This window comes from Anabrus simplex, chromosome 2 (genome assembly GCF_040414725.1).
Source record: "Anabrus simplex isolate iqAnaSimp1 chromosome 2, ASM4041472v1, whole genome shotgun sequence".
Classification (NCBI taxonomy): domain Eukaryota; kingdom Metazoa; phylum Arthropoda; class Insecta; order Orthoptera; family Tettigoniidae; genus Anabrus; species Anabrus simplex.
In genome coordinates, this window is record NC_090266.1 from 1218982179 (window position 1) to 1218999381 (window position 17203).

Sequence of the window (17203 nt, forward strand, 5' to 3'; positions counted from 1 at the left end):
GAGGTATTTTTATATAGGTATAATACAATGAGAATCGGGACTTCAAATTTACGACGTGCTAAGTGGGAAAACTTGTTAATGAGGAACGTACTAACAAGGTTTCTGCAATTTATATTTTATTAATTCACAGTTGTACGGTGCAAGTGACTGCAGCATGTAAGATAGAACATGATTATTTTTCCTAATTACATTTCCATAGTTCATGGTGTGGGTTACTGTAGTCACCTCCTAGTTCGTGAACCATGGGCAACAGCTGAGTGGCCTAATAAGTGGTCTTGAGAGTCGGGATACTAGTTGTTACGGAATGGGAGTAGGCATCTTGGACGTATTCTGAGTCATGGCCCTCTTTGTGCTCAGGCGGCTAGAGCCGTTACAAGAGAGATCCTCACTTGGACTATGTGTAAGTAGGGTAGCATCCTGCTTCACAAATTTACCGAGCTCAGAATATTTTAAACAAGCCTCAGACCTATGGGAGTAACGGAGTCCCACTCCCATTTGACAGGCGAGGGACTCCTTGGAAACAACTTGGCGACCGAAATGGAATTACATGGGGAGCTATCAATCAATATCAATGGGGCTTATGGAAGAAAGAAAGTAGAACTGGCTAAGTCAGCTAAGAGGATGCATCTGGATGTGCTAGGAGTAAATGATAATAAAGAAGAGATAGGAGATTATAAAATGTACTTGACGGTTGTTAAAAAGGGACCAGGCGAGTTGGCCGTGCGGTTAGCGGCGCGCAGCTGTGAACTTGCATCCGGGAGATAGTGAGTTCGAACCCCAGTGTCAGCAGCCCTCAAGATGGTTTTCCGTGGTTTCCCATTTTTACACAAGGTAAATGCTGGGGCTGTTACCTTAGTGAAGGCCATGGCCACTTCCTTCCCATTTCTAGGCCTTTCCTATCCCATCGTCGCCGTAAGACCTATCTGTGTCAGTGCGACGTTAAGCAAATAGAAAAAAAAAAAGTTAAAAAGGGAAGGGCAGAGTGTGGGGTAGGGCTGTTCATCAAGAATACTACACGCAGTATAGTTTCTGTTAGGCACGTAAATGAGCAAATGATGTGGGTAGATTTGGCAGTTGGAGCAATTAGGACGAGAATTGTCTCAATGTATTCACCATGTGAGGGTGCAGATGAGGATGAAGTTGACAGGTTTTATGAAGCATTGAGTGACACTGTAGTGAGGATCAACAGCAAGGATAGGATAGTGCTAATGGGCGATTTCAATGCGAGTGTTGGAAATGGAAGTGAAGGATACGAAAGAGTGTTTTTGGTAAATGTGGGGAAGATATCGAAGCTAATAGGAATGGGAAACGTTTGCTGGATCTCTGTGCTAGTATGGATTTTGCAGTTACGAATGCATTCTTCAAGCATAAGGCGGTTCACCGATACATATGGGAGGGTAGGGGTACCAGATCCATAATAGACTATTTTTTAACCAACTTCGAATTCAGGAAATCTCTTAGGTATGCACGGGTTTTCCAGGATTTTTCGATGATACAGACCACTATCTGATCTGTAGTGAACTAAGTATCTCTAGGCCTAGGATAGAGAAAGTGAAATCTGTAGAAAATCTCCAGGACAAGAAATTAGAAGTACATGGATATGATTAGTGAGAAGTTCTGAACAGTGGACAGTAAGCAGGTTCAGGATATAGAAAGAGAATGGGTGGCATACAGGGATGCTTTAGTGGAAACAGCAAAGGAATGCTTAGGAACAACTGTGTGTAAAGATGGAAAAAAGCGAACATCTTGGTGGAATGATGAAGTGAGAGCAGCTTGTAAATGTAAAAAGAAAGCTTATTAGAAATGGCTCCAAACAAGGGCTGATGCGGGCAGGGAATTGCACAGAGATGAAAGAAACAGAGCGAAACAAATACTGTATTTTCTCGCATAATTTACGCATCCCAATATTTTTTGAGTCCAAATTTGAGAAAAAAGAATGTTCATGTATTTGACGCACCCACTTTTTCAAACATCCATCACGCAGCTCCGAATGCATTTCAAAATAAAGATATCAACTACTACTGCGAAACCAGGCATTCCAAATACTGGGCAACGTGCTGTTATCAGCTGGTAGGGAATATCACTACTCTAGTTCAGTGAGAAAATCAGCACTGAAGTGACTAGTGATGCTCTATTCCAGTCTGGTACAAACATATTTTGCGAGTGTTTCGGATACAGGATGTGCGTTTTCTGTGATCTCAAAATTGTTTGTTAGTCCACAGTGAGTAAGTATTCGAATAATACTGCATCATATAAACTTGCGGTGATCCTACGAGAATAGGGCCGAATGCCGAAACCTACGAGATTAGGGCAGCGGGCCACTAGTATTCAGTGTCCGAATGCAACGTGCACTACCGCAGTAACAGACAAGTGCACTTCAAACGATCAACAAGTCTCGCAAATCATTTCCCAGACCAAACAGCGGCAAGTTTCCGCAGGTAGAGGAGGATCTGCAGAAATATATTATTTCGATACGCAACGTTGAATATGCCGTTTCTCGCTAAATACTGTATTTTAAAGGACGAGAAATATATGCTGCGCATGGAATCAGTGTCTCAGTTTGAAGGTTAGCAGCAACTGTATGATTAATTTTTTGAAGAGAAATGGACTTTCTCTTTGACAAAGAACATCATGCCAAAAAAAATGCTGAATGATTTCAACCGAAAAGTAATTGGTTTTCATCGCTTTGTGATTGAGAAGCGTAAAGTGAAGGGATATTTGCTTTCCCAGAAAGGAACCACAGGTCAGACGCCAGTCGTTTCCATATGCCACAAAATTGAACAGTCGATAAGAAAGGGACATAGAGTGTTATTGTACGCACTATCAGAAGCGAAAAATGATGTACTGCAATGCTTGCTGTAACAGGTGATAGCAGAAAGCTTCCACCTTGCGTTGTTCTAAAAAGAAAAACAATGCCTATAGTAAAATTTCTACAAGGGTTCCACGTTCATATCCAAGATAAAGGGCGGATGGACACGTCACTCATACAAGCTTGGATACAAAGAGTTTAGGGAAATCTAGCATGGTCCCTCCTTTGTTGCTGGGCCCTTCTCGTGTTGGACAGTTTTCTTTTTTTTTTCTGGTATGTCATTATTATGTACTTACATGAATTGTACGTTTATTACTTCATGTTTATTTCACTTCAGGTTGTATTGTCAGCTCGTAACGGGAAGAATATTTTCCAGTGTCGGTACTTCAAACCCACCAATTTACCTGATGTACCTATTTGACTTTTCAGAAAAAATCTCACGCCAGTATTTTATGCCAAATGATAACCGCAAATGAGTTGAAATAATTGTCTGTGTATTATATTTGATGTATCTGTTAAATGTAAATGAATTGTAAATAATTTTTTTAATATCTGAATTATTTGAATAATTTACACATCCGAAGTTTTCGCCTGTATTTTTCGACAAAAAAAGTGCATTAATTATGTGAGAAATATGGTTGATGAATCCAAAAAGAGGTCTTGGGAAGATTTTGGTAATAACCTGGAAGCAGCAGAGAAACCTTTCTGGACAGTAATAAAGAATCTTAGGAAGGGAGGGAAAAAGGAAATGAACAGTGTTTTGGGTAATTCAGGTGAACTCATAATAGATCCCAGGGAATCACTGGACAGGTGGAGGGAATATTTTGAAAATCTTCTCAACGTAAAAGGGAATCTTCCTGGTGGTGTCGCGAACAGCCAAGCTCATGGGGAAGAGGAAAATGGTGTTGATGAAATTATGCTTGAGGAAGTGGAAAAGGTGGTAAATAAACTCCATAGTCATAAATCACCAGGATTAGCTGAAATTGGACCTGAAATGGTGAAGTTTATTGGGAAGGCAGGGATGAAATGGCTTCACAGAGTAATAAGATTAGCATGGAGTGTTGGTAAGGCACCTTCAGATTGGACAAAAGCAGTAATTGCACCTATCTATAAGCAAGGGAACAGGAAGCATTGCAACAACTATCGAGGTATCTCGCTGATTAGTATACCAGGCAAAGTATTCACTAGCATCTTGGAAGGGAGGGTGCGATCAGTGGTTGAGAGGAAGTTGGATGAAAACCAGTGTGGTTTCAGACCACAGAGAGGCTGTCAGGATCAGATTTTTGGTATGCGTCAGGTAATTGAAAATGCTATGATAGGAATGGACAGTTATGTTGATGTTTCGTAGGTCTAGAGAAAGCATATGACAGGGTACCGATGGAAAAGATCTTCACCATACTGGGGTATAGTTGGGGACAAAACATGACGACCTCAGTTCTTGGAAGCGACGTGGAAGCCAGCTGTAAATGATGTAGATGTTGATTCCCTGCACCCTGCTGAGTTAATGAGCTCCATGTGATCCTTGCTTGGTATGGAGAGGTTGCCAAACCACTCTCCTTATTCATGCCAAGTGCAGTGCAGTGACCTAGTGAGGATTATTAATAGTAAGATTAGAAATAACAGATATTTGTAATATTTATAACTTATCAGTCTAGTGCAAGAGCAGTAATATGTCAGTATTCTTCCGGCCGTGGGTAAATCAAGAATCACGGTGTAACGAAGCGGAATAAAATCAGCTGTCTGGACCTTATTATTATTATTATTATTATTATTATTATTATTATTATTATTATTATTATTATTCTCCTTCACCAAGAACTCCAACTAAAAGTGACAAAAATGTGATTGGCAGAGGTGTTAAATTACGAAAACAAATCGTGATTTGGTGAGGAACATTAAAAATTTCTTACGACGTGTTTTAGGAAATGGCGGTGTTATAGCTGGTAAAAATTTAAATAATTTAGCATCAGAAGCGACAGGAATCTGTGTTACTACGGTAAAGAGAAGATACTACGACGCTTAGAAGGACCATCTGTAATAGTTATGAATAATGCCTCCTACCACAGCCGTGTATTTAACCCTAAACCCAATCAATCCTGAAAAAAAGATAGAATCCTTCAATATACTATCGTTAAAAATAATCCTGTCCCTCTTCCTTTTCGTATAATACAAGTACTCCTCGAAATTATTATGGAGAACACGCCTATTGGAGAAAGAAAAAAAGAAGTATATTGTAGACCAATTGGCAGCCAGTTATGAACACAGTCCTGCGCATACCGCCATACCACTGCATTTTGATCCCATTGAGGCGGAGATAAAAAGGAGGACCACATCACAGAATCTAAGAAAGAAACCATTGGAAGAAATTATTCAATCACTAAAGGAAGCCTGTATGCTCGTGAAACCTGAAAAGTGGAGAAATTACATCAGCCACGTGGAGAAAATAGAAAATAGCTACGAGAACATTCAGTCCATTTTTGACAATGAGAAGATTTGTATACAACTAACAGATTCTCCTGGTTCTGGGGATGAAGACGACGACTACAAGGATTAACGTAAAATTTTAATAAGAAGAAATTTAATTGATTAATGGTTAATCTTTATGTACCGATATATGATACTGGATTTAAAATGTTAAACTAGTAGTATTTTCTTTCCACAGAATTGCTTGTTGTACTCTTGTAGTAGCAGCGTAATTATATTTTAACTTTACTTTATCATCACACTAATGTAAGTGCCCATTGCCACCTGTTCCCAATTGTGATGTATTTGTTAATAATAATAATAATAATAATAATAATAATAACTAGCTTTTCTGGGGACCTATACGTCAAATTTAATGTATTTTTTTTTCCTTTTACAAATATTTATGGAATCCCCCCCCCCCCATGGCACTACAGCCCTTGAAGGGCCTTGGCCTACCAGCGACCAGTGCTCAACCCGAAGGCCTGCAGATTACGAGGTGTCGTGTGGTCAGCACAATGAATCCTCTCGGCCGTTATTCTTGGCTTTCTAGACCGGGGCCGCTATCTCACCATCAGATATCTCCTCAGTTCTAATCACGTAGGCCAAGTGGACCTCGAACCAGCCCTCGGGTCCAGTTAAAATTCCCTGACCTGGCCGGGAATCGAATCCGGGGCCTCCGGGTGAGAGGCAAGCACGCTATCCCTACACCACGGGGTCGGCAAATATTTACAGATAATAAAGTAAATAAATAACAATAATCCAACCTATTTGAAACTTTTTATGGTTTGCAAAACACCGTAAAGTGGGAATTAACGCCTTAAATGGTATTGATTTCCCTTGACTGTCTGGGCCACGGAGGAGCCATTAATTATACTAATTATGAATAGTTAATAATAATTCATTTCTCTCTTCATTCAGTATGAATACAATATTATTTTCATTTTAAAAATTGTTTACATTACAAACCGTGCAGCCTATTGGTGGGATAAAATTAGGTAGGTAATTTGAACATTCATTTTGTAAACAATTATATGATAATGGTAACAACAGCAGGAAATTACATTATTATTATTATTATTATTATTATTATTATTATTATTATTATTATTATTATTATTTCCGACTCGTTGGCTGAACGGTCAGCGTGCTGGCCTTCGGTTCAGAGGGTCCCAGGTTCGATTCCTGGCCGGGTCGGGGATTTTAACCTTAATTGGTTGTCTTCATCATCATTTCATCCTCATCACGACGCGCAGGTCGCCTGCGGGAGTCAAATAGAAAGACCTGCACCTGGCGACGCCAACCCGTCCTAGGATATCCCGGCACTAAAAGCCTAACGACATTTCATTTTTTCATTATTATTATTATTATTATTATTATTCATGTGGCTATTTCAGCTTAATAATGTTCCGGTATTTACGTGAAATGGAAAACTACAGAAATAATTTCAAGAACAGCTGGTGGGATTTGAACCCACAGCAGCTGCCAACTTCGGATTACTAGCTCATCGCACTATCACTGAGCTAGTCTAGTTTATGGGTCGTTCAAGTTCGCGTTTTAGTATTTAGGCATCACCATTCGTTACCGCATAACCTAATTTAGATCGCCATATTACAATATTAGCCGGCCCCGTGGTGTAGGGGTAGCGTGCCTGCCTATCACCCAGAGGCCCTGGGTTCGATTCCCGGCCAGGTCAGGGATTTTTACCTGGACCTAAGGACTGGTTCGAGATTCACTCAGCCTACGTGATTAGAATTGAGGAGCTATCTGACAGTGAGATAGCGGCCCCGGTCTAGAAAGCCAAGAATAACGGCCGAGAGGATTAGTCGTGCTGACCACACGACACCTCGTAATCTGCAGGCCTTCGGGATGAGCAGCAGTCGCTTTGTAGGCCAAGGCCCTTCAAGGGCTGTAGTGCCATGGGGTTTGGGTTTGGATATTACAATATTAACATTTCTTTTTGATGTCTAAATTTCCGACCTATAATAATGATAATAGTAATAATTCAGTTTACATCGAAATGACGAATAGATTCTATAAACAGGTTTTATTCCTGCTCTATCTCGTTTGGTGCTAATGAGGTAGACGTTTTGGCAACTCTGACTACGGCAGACGTACTAAATCCTATTAGCCCCTAATAGACACCGGGTTGCCACTGGAGGGTAGTGGTGCGAGGCGAGGTCGTCATGTTTTGTCCCCAAATATAATGTGGAATTAAGGCTAGATTATTAAAATCAGTCACAGGCATTTATGTTGACAATTGGGCTGCAGTGAGAGTTGATGGTAGAATGAGTTCTTGGGTTCAGGGTACTTACAGGGTTTAGACCTTTGTTGTTCGTAGTTTACATGGATCATTTGCCGAAAGGTATAAAGTGGCAGGGAGGGATTCGGTTAGGTGGAAATGTAGTAAGCAGTCTGGCCTATGCTGATGACTTGGTTTTAATGGCAGATTGTGCCGAAAGCCTGCAGTCTGATATCTTGGAACTAGAAAATAGGTGCAGTATGTGAAAATGAAAACCTACAACCTGTTTTCCAATCTTTGGCCGGATCAGGGATGTAATGAATGAACCATATATAGGCTATTATTACAATGGGGTCGTCACTAGGTGCAATGTGTATGATATGAAAATTAGCTTTTCGAAGACTAAATTGATATCAGTAGGTAAGAATTCCAAGAAAATTGAATGTCACATTGATGATACAAGCTTGAACATGTAGATAATTTCAAGTATTTAGGTTGTGTGTTCTCCCAGGATGGTAGTATAGTGAGATTGAATCAAGGTGCAGTAAAGCTAATGCAGTGAGCTCGCAGTTGCGATCGACAGTTCTGTAAGGAGGAGGTGAGCTCCCGAACGAAAGCATCTTAACATCGGTCTGTTTTCAGACCAACTTTGCTTTATGGGAGTGAAAGCTGGGTGAACTCAGGATATCATATTTATAAGTTAGGAGTAACAGGCGTTAAGAAAGCGAGAATAATTGCTGGTACAAACAGGTGGGAACAATGGCAGAAGGGTACTCGGAATGAGGAGATAAAGTTTTCGGTGGTGGGGTCATGTGAGGCGAATGGAGGAGGATAGGTTTCCTGGGAGAATAATGGACTCTATTATGGAGAGTAAGAGAAGTAGAGGGAGACCAAGACGATGATGGTAGACTCGGTTTCTAACGGTTTAAGAGGTATAGGACTAAACGAGGCCACAGCACTAGTTGCAAATAGAGGATTTTGACAGCATTTAGTAAATTCACAGAGGCTTGCAGACTGAACGCTGAAAGGCATGACGGTCTACTGCTTAATGATGATGTGTGTATGTATTTATTACATTTCCCTCTCAAGTTTCTGTGATACAGTAAATATATCGTTTAAGTTTCTTATTATTACGTCACACAAAGAAACCACAGCTGTAAACAATTCTAATACTGACAATATGAGCTAACAGATAAGCGATATACTGTATTTATCCTCACATCAGCATAGGGAAATCTTCGTGTGGCATAATAGCTTATGATGTTGCTTGTAGGCAAGCATCTGCTGCATATATTATTTGCTTTCTACAGGATTTCTTGTTTGAAATGAAAGTTAACTGTATACCATGTGTTGTTTGAGGAGAGGATAACATGTAAGTAGCTCGTAAAATATGTGTCATATAGTACTGAATTTCATAATATTTCACGGAGATAGTTTTGCAATACTAAACGAACTGAAAATCAGAATGATAATACGTGAAGTCCATTAGTTAGTTCTTTCTTTTCAGATTACATTCAGAGATATGGTGTATAGTAATTATGATGTAGTATTGAAAGAAATTATTCCAGAAGAAGTTCTTGATGCTGTAGTCTTGACTGATGAAGATGAAGCACCTAGTGATGCAACAGATATAGTGTGACCAATGTTCCTGGACCAGTTGAAGTACATTTCACTATTTCTGAAAAGACTGACTTACCAGAAATGACCTGCTCTAGTCCTGAAAGTAAAATAAAAAACAAAAACTATGTAACCAAACTGCAAGATACATAAAATGTGCACCCAAGTACACAAAGATTGAAGAATTGCACGCCATTTGAGATCGGGGAGAAGATTTAAATTGTAGTGATATGTTTGAATTTATTGTTAAAGAAACTATCATATCAATCCTCATATAAGAATACTTTTGACTTCTCATTTGATCTTGATGATCTCTGAGTTTTCTTTGACATATTGCTACATTCAGCGTACAACAGACTTCCTTGTGAGAGGCACTACTGGTCAGAGGATCCACATTTGGGAATAGGCATTATGTCTCGAAATTTAAAAAAATGAAATGGCGTATGGCTTTTAGTGAAGGAGAAGTGCAAGGATGTCGAAGGTTGTATGTTCCTGGGAAAGGTAGATGCTGCATACAGGAAAATCAAGGAAACCTTTGGAGAAAGGAAATCTAGGTGTATGAATATTAAGAGCTCAGATGGAAAGCCACTTCTAGGCAAAGAAGACAAAGCAGAAAGATGGCAGGAACATATCCAACAGTTGTATCAAGGTAAAGATGTAGATAATTTGGTTCTGGAACAAGAAGAGGCTGTTAATGCTGATGAAATGGGAGACCCAATTTTGAGGTCAGAGTTTGACAAAGCTGTGAGCGACCTAAATAGGAACAAGGCACCTGGAATTGATGACATTCGCTCTGAATTACTGACTGCCTTAGGAGAAACCAGCATGGCAAGGTTATTCCATTTAGTGTGTAAGATGTATGAGACAGGAGAAGTCCCATCCGATTTTCGGAAGAATGTTGTTATACCTATTCCCAAGAAAGCCGGTGCTGACAGGTGTGAAAACTACTGCACCATTAGTTTAGTATCACATGCCTGCAAAATTTTAACATGTATTATTTACATAAGAATGGAAAAACAAGTTGAAGCTGAGTTGGGAGAAGATCAGTTTGGCTTCAGAAGAAATGTAGGAACACGTGAAGCAATCCTGACTTTACGTCTGATCTTAGAGGATGGAATCAAGAAGGACAAGCCCAAGTACATGGCATTAGTAGATCTAGAAAAGGCATTCGATAATGTTGATTGGACCAAGCTATTTATGATTCTGAAGGTGAAAGGGATCAGATACCGAGAACGAATAATTATCTACAATCTGTATAAAAGTCAATCTGCAGTAATAAGAATCGAGGGCTTTGAAAAAGAAGCAGCAATCCAGAAAGGAGTGAGGCAAGGCTGCAATTTGTCCCCCCTCCTTTTCAGTGTTTACATAGAACAGGCAGTAAAGGAAATCAAAGAGGAATTTGGAAAGGGGATCATTATCCAAGGAGAGGAAATCCAAACCTTGAGATTTGCCGATGATAGTGTTATTTTATCTGAGACTGCAGAAGATCTTGAGAAGCTGCTGCATGGTATGGACGAAGTCTTGGGTAAGAAGTACAAGATGAAAATAAATAAGTCCAAAACAAAAGTAATGGAGTGCAGTTGAACAAATGCAGGTGATGCAGGAAATATTAGATTAGGAAGTGAAGTCTTAAAGGAAGTAGATGAATATTGTTACTTGGGTAGTAAAATAACTAATGATGGCAGAAGTAAGGAGGACATAAAATGTAGACTAGCACAAGCAAGGAAGAGCTTTCTTAAGAAAAGAAATTTGCTCACTTCAAACATTGATATAGGAATTAGAAAGATGTTTTTGAAGACTTTCTTGTGGAGCGTGGCATTATATGGAAGTGAAACATGGACGATAACTAGCTCAGAAAGAAAGAGTATAGAAGCTTTTGAAATGTGGTGTTACAGAAGGATGCTGAAGGTGAGATGGATAGATCGGATCACGAATGAAGAGATACTGAATCGAATTGGTGAGAGGAGATCGATTTGGCTAAATTTGACGAGAAGAAGAGATAGAATGATAGGACACATCTTAAGACACCCAGGACTTGTTCAGTTGGTTTTTGAAGGAAGTGTAGGTGGTAAGAACGGTAGGGGTAGACCAAAGTATGAATATGACAAGCAGATTAGAACAGATGTAGGATGCAATAGTTACGTAGAAATGAAAAGGTTAGCACAGGATAGGGTGGCATGGTGCGCTGCAACAAACCAGTCTATGGACTGATGACTCAAAAAAAATTTTTTTACAATTGGCTTTATGTCACACTGACACAGATAGGTCTTATGGCAACAATGGGACAGGAAAGAGCTAGGAACGGGAAGGAAGAGGCCGTGGCCTTAATTAAGGTACAGCCCTAGCATTTGTCTGGTGTAAAAATGGGAAACCACGCAAAACCATTTTCAGAGCTGCCGACAGTGGGGTTTGAACCCACTATCTCCCTAATACTGGATACTGGCCGCACTTAAGCGACTGCAGTTATCGAGCTCAGTCCAATGTATTTTAATAAGAGAAAAACAAGAACTTTCACAAAAGAAGATTATAGTGAAAAACTGTGGTTCTCTAGGAGTTTTTTCTCAACTAAGTTTTTAAATTTTTAAAATGTTATTGCACTAAAGGGTTGAAACATGTAAGTTACACTAATTAGATACATTTTGAATAGTAGTGTATTGAACTAGGTGGAATAAAAACCTGCTTTCTTAATTCTATAAATCAACTTGTAGTTTCAGTGTGTGGAACATCTTCAAAACTAGAAGCTAAAACAAGAGTACAGAGACATTCAAATCAAAAATAAAACACACGGATACATTTTTAAAGCAAAATAAACAAAGTACAAAGACAGTTAAGTTAAACACATGGACAGTATAGAAAATCTTATAAAATACTTGTGGATTAGCATCTAAAAAGCGGATTAAAAATTGATGCTTTTGGTGTTCAATACAGAACAGTAAAACTACGGTACTGGTTGATTTCTGCCTTTAATCAAATTATGATTTTTGGGGAATTTCATCCATTATCAGGCATACAAGGAAGTAAACTACTCAACATGCCCTGCATAATGTGAATTTTCTCACTTATTGAGTTTAAAAAGTTATATGTAATTGGTTAGTATTGATAACAAAATAACTCATAATCTCAGGATATGGAACATTACATAATATTGTTGTATATACAGCACTTAGGCCTATGATAGTTCAAATTCTGCTATTAACGTAGATATTCAACTATAATCACATATACTGTAGAACTTGTAACCGACCTTTCTTGAGACGATGTTTGTCAACGGGTGCTTTTAATAACCTTCCATTCTTAGGGTCATATATTGAAATAATTCTCCCAGTATCAGTGGACTGGAAATATAATTCACAGACCTAAAAAGCATTTTCATATTATGCACACAATATTTGCAAAATATCTTTTTTACAAAGTCATGTAACATAAGGACATTTGGGTAAGAGAAGATAACTAGAAAGAGATAGGAGATTATAAATTCTCGACAGGTGTTAAAAATGGAAGGGTATTCGGGAGATAGCGGGTTCGAACCCCTCTGTCGGCAGCCCTGAATATGGTTTTCCGTGGTTTCCCATTTTCACACCAGGCTGTACCTTAATTAAGGCCACGGCCGCTTCCTTCCCATTCCTAGCCCTTTCCTGTCCCATCATCGCTATAAGACCTATCTGTGTCGGTGCGACGTAAAGCTACTTGCAAAAAAAATAAAATAAAATAAATAAAATGGAAGGGCAGAGTCTGGGGTAGGACTGTTCATCAGGAATAATACTGCACGCAACGTAGTTTCTGTTAGGTACACAAATAAGCGAATGATTGGGTAGATTTGCCAGATGGAGGAATTAGGAGGAGAATAGTCTCAGTGTATTTACCATGTGAGGGTGAAGATGAGGAGGTTGACAAGTATTATGAAGCACTGAGTGACACCATAGTCAGGATCAACTTCAAATCAAAATCTCTTTATTTGCAAATGAGGTGTCTACCTCGGTGGCAAATGGTACACTAAAATACATTATTGTCAAGCACTAAATTTTAAATTAACAGGAGACGAAGAAAATTTTCCTAGAATACAATATTATACAATTTACGCTAATAGTTTTTTCTATTAAACACACACATCATCCTTAATAAATTTATATTGTTTACAAAATTCTACTTATAATATCTTACAAACATATTCAACTCATATACAGTACGGTATGTGAAATTACTTCTAATAATACTATACAACTGGTATAAGATTAAAATTAACATTGAATTTATTTACATATTTATATTTTACCCATTTTGGAACCTAAGTAGCATAACGACCTGCTGCGTCTTAACCAGAGCCCCTTTTGCCACCACTTTTCAGAGTTCCTGAAGGGCCTTCACAGCTACCGTAGCGGTCCCAGGGCCCTCGAAGTCCCCACTGTACTTCACCCCTACAGGCAGTCCCCTACTTGGGCTGTCCAAACACCTTAGACCAGGGGATGGAATTAATTTAATCACACACATTTATTATTTACAATATCCTGCACTGGTCGAATGCCCTCTAACATTTAATTTATTATCTCTGTTGTTGTTTATTCTCTTCTTGAATATCTGTACAGATTTTGGAAAAGGATCAAACACTACCCCTGGTAAACTGTTCCACTCCTTCACGCCCTTCCCAATGAAAGAAAATTTACCCCAATTGCTTCTGCTAAAATTCCTTCTAATTTTGTACTTGTGGTCAGTTCTACCAATATAATTATTTTCCAACCGAAGCCTCTCACGGATATCTCCCCATGCTGCTTCTCCTGTATAGGCTCTATATAATCCTATAAGTCTACTTTTCTCCCTTCTCTTACTTAAAGTTTCCCACCCAAGTTCCTTTAACATTTCTGATACACTAACCTTTCTCCTGAAATCCCCTGTTGCAAACCTTGCTGCTTTCCTCTGCACACCATCTAGTTCTTTTATTAGGTATTCTTGGTGAGGATCCCAAACACTGTTTGCATATTCCAATAATGGACGAACCATACTTAAGTAACATTTTTCTTTTAATTCTTTGTTGCATCCTTTAAGTAGCCTCATTATGACATGTAACGATCTGTATGCTTTCCCAACAACGTCATCAACATGACCCTTCCAGTGCAAATTACTTTCAAATCTCACACCTAAGTATTTGCACTTGCCATCTTTTGGGATAACTACCTTATCCAAAGTATATTCAAATTCAGTTTTAAAGCTCCTGTTTGTAAATGTTGTAACAGTTGATTTGCCTCCATTAATCTTCATATTATTTTCTTCAACCCATTCCTGGATACTGTCAAGGTCCCTTTGTAATTCTGAACAATCCTCAATGTTATTTATTTCCCTATAAACAATTATGTCATCTGCATACAATCTTATTTTCGATGTTATATTGTTCCCTAAGTCATTTGCGTATATTAGGAAAAGTAACGGACCGATTATACTACCCTGTGCAATTCCCTTCCAGACTTTCTCTTCCTGTGATATATTATTTCCTACTTTGACTTTCTGAACCCTTGAATTTAGAAATGTTCTTATCCAACGTATAACCCTTACGTCCAATCCTATTCCCTCCAATTTCTTTAATAATATTCCATGTTCCACTCTATCAAAGGCTTTGGAAAGATCTATGGCTATGCAATCTAACTGGCCTCCTGAATCTAACTGATCTGATATGTCCTGCTGAAATCCCACCAGTTGTGCCTCGCAAGAAAATTTCTTTCTAAATCCATACTGGCTCCTCATGAACCAATTTTTATCATCACATATCCCTCTGATGTACTTTGATATTAAACTCTCCAGTATTTTACAAACTATACTGGTCAGGCTGATTGGTCTGTAGTTCTCTGGTTTCCTTTTATCACCCTTTCCTTTATAAATTGGTATTATTATAGATTCCTTCCATTCCTTTGGTATCACACTATTATTTATGACATAGTCAAAGAGAAATTTTAAATAAGGCACTATATACCACCCCATTGTCTTTAATACCTCCCCATTAATTTGATCACTTCCTGCTGCTTTTCCTTGCTGAAGCAGTTGGATTTCTCTGAAAATATCTTCATTTGTGAATGAGAAGCTTCTTGTTTCCCTCTGTGTCTCTCCCTCTCTATCTTCTGTTACGGTGTCCAAGTCCTGACAATCTTCTACTGAATCTCGGAATTCCTTACTAAAGAGGTTTGCTTTCTCAGTATCTTTTACAAGATATTAGAATCATTCCGTATTGACGGTTTTCACTTTACAATGGCGAAAAATGAAAGTATCCTCCTATTCAATACATCATATATTCCGTCATTAGACGGAGTAAACAAGTTCAGACATGTTTCGGCTCGTTTGAGCCATCTTCAGTGAAAAAATTAGGGGGGTTGGAATAATTTACATAATATGAGTTGAAAAAATGCTAAAAAACATAATGAAAGCGCAAATGAAAAAACAAACAAAAGAGAGCCTAGACGGAAACAAAATAGCACAAATATACAATATTTACATCAATATGCAGAGCAAAAAACAACTTATTGCAACAAAATTCAGTGAAACAGGAGTTAATTTGAAATAATAATTGATACTAAAAAACTGCGTTAACCTAAGAAACAAGGGAATGAGAAAACAAATGATGCAGATGGAAATGAATAATAGTAGCACATGGTGAGGTTGTGGACCTCATAGTTTACAAATTATTAGTTTATAAAAACGACAAAACAGTTTTGAAATCACTGTCAAAATCCTAGTGGAAACCCATCACATCAAAATGGTCAGGAGGAGAGCGGGAGCAAACATTTTGAGAGAAACCAAGCCTGAATTAACCTGCAGGCGAAAAGCCTGTGATAAGGAGAAAAAACACCTTAAATTTAAGGCTTCAGAAATAGCAGCATTCTTAATATCTTCTCAATCTAGCGGTCCCTTTCTTCATTATTGTTTCATAATGTTGGCTGGTGTTTTGCCTTATTATAGAGGGGTCGGAAGGGCCGCATATAAAAAAATATGAGAAGCTGTGTTAGGTAGAAGACAGATGCATAGTAAATTGTAGTAATCTAGTGGAAACCGTCAATGAAGTTCTAATCTGTAATGGAAAAAATGAGGTTGTATGAGAAACATGGGTTGATAAGTAAAAAGTGTGGAATGGTTGTGAAGAAAGCTTAAACTTACGGTGTGCAGTAGGTGGTTGTCCTCTCTAGTGGCCTGGCTTTCTCAAAGTAACGGTCTCGTTCGCGTGATCGAGTCTATTGTTGGTTCGGCTGTGTCTGCTCGGATGGAAGGAGCGGAGGGGGAAGGGGAGGTACAGGGCTGGTTTGAGGAAACAAACCCACCTCCATCTCTCCAACTCAACACCCCTCCCTCCCTCAAACCAGCCCTGTACCTCCCCTTCCCCCTCCGCTCCTTCCATCCTAGCAGACACAGCCGAACCAACAATAGACTCGATCACGCGAACGAGACCATTACTTTGAGAAAGCCAGGCCACTAGAGAGGACAACCACCTACTGCACACCGTAAGTTTAAGCTTTCTTCACAACCATTCCACACTTTTTACTTATCAACCCATGTTTCTCATACAACCTCATTTTTTCCATTACAGATTAGAACTTCATTGACGGTTTCCACTAGATTACTACAATTTACTATGCATCTGTCTTCTACCTAACACAGCTTCTCATATTTTTTTATATGCGGCCCTTCCGACCCCTCTATAATAAGGCAAAACACCAGCCAACATTATGAAACAATAATGAAGAAAGGGACCGCTAGATTGAGAAGATATTAAGAATGCTGCTATTTCTGAAGCCTTAAATTTAAGGTGTTTTTTCTCCTTATCACAGGCTTTTCGCCTGCAGGTTAATTCAGGCTTGGTTTCTCTCAAAATGTTTGCTCCCGCTCTCCTCCTGACCATTTTGATGTGATGGGTTTCCACTAGGATTTTGACAGTGATTTCAAAACTGTTTTGTCGTTTTTATAAACTAATAATTTGTAAACTATGATGTCCACAACCTCACCATGTGCTACTATTATTCATTTCCATCTGCATCATTTGTTTTCTCATTCCCTTGTTTCTTAGGTTAACGCAGTTTTTTAGTATCAATTATTATTTC